The 4,959-nt window shown below is 42.5% G+C and overlaps 1 pseudogene; it reads right to left on the reverse strand.

Moving 5' to 3' along the window:
- Window positions 1–1,342: 1,342 nt before the first annotated feature.
- On the reverse strand, window positions 1,343–1,765 carry LOC148021770 (V-type proton ATPase subunit F pseudogene; annotated as a pseudogene).
- Between the last annotated feature and the right edge of the window lie 3,194 nt (window positions 1,766–4,959).

The raw sequence follows: 4,959 nt of genomic DNA on the forward strand, positions 1-4,959 counted from the left end.
ACTTCTATAGTTCCCAAGTTGTTCTTCAATCACCACACAACAGTATTTATACCAGTCAAAGTAGTTGAAGTGCTGTCTTAAAGATGAAGAGAACACAAGAACAGCCACTTCATAGACGGAATAATTTCGACAGAGGAAGGACCAAGCAACAGTAGATCATGAATTGCGCATTGTTGGTAAAGGTTTCAGACTGCTTGAAACAGAGTCTCCAACTTTAGCACACAGAGAACGAAGCCAGTAGAAAGGGATTCCCCTCACGTCAGTGCTTGAGAGAATAGAGAAGGACCGACCTCCCAAAGCTTCTTAGTGAAAATAAGATGCCATATTTAAGCCTGCCATAGAATCTGCCAACAAGGACTCAGAGGTCATATGAGGTGGCATCCAGAGAGCATATAATCCTGAGTGGGCATCGGGATGTGTACACATGTGTTTCCCTTGCTACACTTCTTTTGACCGTCTTGTTTAATACAGTCATTGCAGTCAATGTTTCTCCATCGATGAACTTAAGTTCACCTTTAATACGTTGCTTTATCCTTGCATCCAGGCTGTCAAGTCCTATATAAGGGAATGGTTTGTCTGAAGCCATAACCCATCCCCAGGTATCAGCATAAGAAGGTATATGAGCTGTGTAAGCTATAACATATTCAAAAACACTGCGCAATGTGTTGTAGATTGATATGAACACTTCCCTGTGAGATAAGATGACTTTGAATAGCCATAGTTAAGCACATTATCATCCTGCATGATCCCTTGAAGCAACCAACAAGTGTAGCACCGCCCACCAACCATCTTCATCATGCCAAAAGCCCTATCTCAGTGCTGATATTAGCAAAACAGACTAGTAGCTATCATCATCTGTTCAAAAAGTAAAACCACAGCGAATTGCTACAGTTGACAATCCAGAGATACGTGTCCACATGTGTGCATTACTGATCCCCTGAAGGAAGAAGATCCACGTCAGTATATACTGTTTCTCAACAGCTTTCAGTCCCAGGGACCTCGACTGGCGCAGTTTATTTCTCTGAGCTCCATGATATTTCCTTTCACCTTCAAAGCTTTCTTCACCATGGCATAGCCTGACTGCATCTATCAAATCGTCCTGCTTGTCTTCTTCACATCGTCTTCACTCACATGCCAAAGCATTACATTTCCTTGACAATCGGATATAGAGGCTGCCATCCAAGAACATAGTTGCTCTCGTATCCTTCCTGCTTTTTCATGCGGGTTTTTTTTTCCAGCTCTCCCCCCTCTCCAATCCAGGCGCAGCCCGCCATTTTTGCCTTTTCAAAAAAATCCCCCTATCTCCCCAGAATAGGCTAGCTTTTCTTTTCTTTAGAACTTCTTGCCTACAAAAGATCAAGTCAATAATTGATCACCACCTACTGGTAGGACCTGCTGGATCACTAGAGAACATATGCTTCACACGTGCCAAAATTGAGTCCTGAGCAGGGTCATATGGATGCTCTTTGGAAGGTATCTCCAGAATGGCAGGCACTGGCCTGTTGTAACCGTCGACCAGGAACCGTATCATATTTGCAATATGTTGATTTATGAGAACAATTGCAATATCTTCCCTGGCTGTGAACTCCTTAAAGGTGTCTTCGATTGTTTTCACCGTAGTCTTGTTATCCACAATCAGATAGTTGGTCTTCCTCCTAATGTCAACATGGCCAACTCCTGCTAGAATGAAGCCGGTCACGGTGTCCTCGTCTCCAATGACCGCTATGAGGGAAGAATTTGTTGAAGCCATGACTCCACTTCTTTATAGCACTTCAATTACAAATACATATTCATGGCACCGTCAAAACATGGTTGGAGTGGTTTGAGATCAGTCTTCTCAACTTCAGATAGTAACTCCAGAACATAATCAGTGTGCAATGCATTAAGGGAATATATATATACATTGGCTGCGGATTACTAAAATGCATCACACAAACAATGAATCACACGCAGAAATTAACACAAATGCACAACAAAAGAAATGGAGGTGTATACGACTCGGATGCGCAGCAACACGACAGCGGATTACATATCTATTTCCATCAGCATCATCCTGTCCCACTGCCCAGCCTATGCCAATAGGACTAGTATCAACTGTCAACGTGATTGGCCGTTCACACTGATAATCGGCCTTGCGAAGAGTAGGAGATGACTGCAACAGCTTCTTGAGTTTATGCATGGCTTTCGAATGCTTCTCATCCCAATGAAATTTCTGCCCCTTTCGAAGCAGCTGATAGAGAACATCTGCTATGTGAGCAAAATGAGGAATCCAAATCATGTAAAATACACAAGCTTCCACAAATCTCCGCACCTCTGAAGTAGTTGAGCAATACTCTGCAATCCTGCTTATGGCATCCACCTTAGCAGGTGAAGGCTTCCTGCCATAATATCCAACCATATGCCCAACTATGATGACTTCATTAACACCAAAGACAGATTTCAGCCCTGAAAGAGTCAAGTTTACCTCCTCTAATCGTGTCAATATTTTCTCACAAGCAACCAAGTGTTCAGCCACAAGCTGTCTACATCCTCGCAAATCAAGACTTTCATTCTTTTCTTCTTCTGCACAACCCTTAATAGGCACATCATCTAGGAAAGGCATGGTATACTGTGGAATATAGTCTCGTAGAACTCTATGCGTAGCATTCATCATATGAGCAACTGAGTTGGTGGCACCTTGAGGCAAGGTACACATCCTCACAAGACCAATAGGTATCCGCATAGTAGTAATATCCTTGCTTTCCAAGGCAAGCTGAAACTAATCATAACCTGAATACAAGTCACCTAGAGAATAGATGGCTCGTCCTGCAAAAGCCTCAGCAAATTCATCCACAACTGGACATGTTCCCACATTCCTGATTGTCACTTTGTTCATGGGCTACATATCCTGAATAAATCTCAAAGTACCATTCTTCTTTGGTACAGTAAACCACCTGTTAGAATAGGGCGCAGAAGAGGGTTCCAAAATCCCCATCTTAATCTTCTCATTCAACAACTCTATCAGCTTTGGCAAGTGTGCTTTAGGCACAGGTATAGGACGTATATTCCATGGTACATGAGGGACAGTGAAGATGACCATAGGTGCAACCAATTCGGGACTAATGCAGCCAATTTCATGAGGAAAGAAAGCAAATGCCTTACCATGACGTCCAAGCATCTCTCTAAAACATTCTTTTTCCACTAGAAGTAAGAAATCATCATTTCCAATCTTCAATTCTGCAAGAGTTTCAGCTGTAAATTTATGTCCAATATTTGCAGGATCTCTCAACATAGGCTGCTTCATAGCTTTTTCTATCTGCTCATCACTATCAGGAGGAAGTGGCCCTGCAACCGGCTTAACCTTCTTATCAACTGTTTTATACTTCGTGTCAACCTTGGCATCAGTCAGACACTCTTTTCTTTGCTGCAATTTCTGCAAATTTTCAGCAACTCTCAACTCTGTTGGCTGAAAGATTTCAGCCCTTTGCTCTATGGACTGCATGGGTGCTGTCTGAAACTCTGTATGCTGAAATTTTTCAGCATTAAACTCTGTTGGCTGAAAGAATTCAGCCCTTGGCTCTATGGACTGCATGGGTGCAGCCTCATACTCCATATGTTGAATTTTCCCAGCATTTAACTCTGTTGGCTGAAAGGTTTCAGCCCTCTGCAACTCTGTAAGCTGATTAAGATCAGCCATAAATTCAGTTTGCTGAGTTTTCTCAACCTCTAACTCTGTTTTCAGCACAAAATCAGAAATTTCCTGAAACATATCCAAGGTTTGCACAGGTATGATCTTTGAACCCTTACATACATCAGTTTTCAGCATTGTTCCCATCTCAAACAATGTATCTGCATAAGACATCCCTTCATACAATCCATCTACATGCTCTTCTGCTTGCAAAATACCTGCAATCTTCAACTCTTTCTCCTTACAACCAATGTACTGCCTGGCAGCTCTAGGAAAATCTGAAATTCTCTGATAACTCACTGAACTATCTGAAGAAAAACCAACAAAATTAGTGGAGAAAGACTGGCTGCTAGGAGACGAGATCTCCTCTTTTCTCCGCTCTATACCACTGGCGTCTCGCAAGACAGTGGTACCTAATGAAAATCCAACTCCTTCGCAGGTAGTGGTGCCTCATGCAAGGAGTCCCTATTTCTCGGATGATTTACCCCAACAGTCATAAACTGAACAGCTCGCATACCATCCTTACTGCGTATCTGTGCATAGGCTGAGCCGTCATCCATCACTTTCGTTTCCATTCTTGCTTCTGTAATGAAAGGCTGTCCAAGAATAATCAGATAAGAGCAAGAATCCTGAACAAAGCAATGACAATCCTCTTCAACATTACTAATAGAAATTCTGATGCTCGGACAAGCAGCATACATATCACCAGAAGTATTATTGGTAGCTCTCATGCACCAGCCATGCTCTGCATCCATAGGCCACTTGCCACTCTCATAAACACCTCGAGCAATAAGATTAATCTCGGAACCATGATCGACTAAAGCGACCAAAGGAATCTGTTTCTCTCCAATCCTTACCACCGTCTCAGTGGTTGCTCTAGCCCAATGACTACGTGAAAAATGGCTGCGAGGAATGAGAATAGGGGTATCATCATCTTCATACTGCATAGGCTGAACTATTTTCTCCAATTGCGGATTGACAGAAGCATTCTCAACCATCACTACATCATCATGCTCTTCCCCAAGAGCTCCATGCCATAATCCCTGTAAAGCAAGTCCTTCCATCGCATGTCGTTTCCTCTGCAAAAGATCCTGCATCTGATCCTGTATTTCTCTTCTAGCAATCCCAAGAGCTTCTCCAACAGTAAAAGTGACTTCACTATTCAAAATTCTTTCATGAAAAATCTTACTCATATCCGTCTACATATCAAGGTCTGACAAGAGCTTGAATCCTGGCTCCTTTCTTGGTTGCCTCTTCTCTTTCATCTACTTATCTCCCATAGGTTGTTCAAG

The sequence above is a fragment of the Lygodium microphyllum genome, chromosome 17, assembly GCF_053477565.2.
Source record: "Lygodium microphyllum isolate KBCC chromosome 17, Lygodium_microphyllum_v1.1.10, whole genome shotgun sequence".
Classification (NCBI taxonomy): Eukaryota; Viridiplantae; Streptophyta; class Polypodiopsida; order Schizaeales; family Lygodiaceae; genus Lygodium; species Lygodium microphyllum.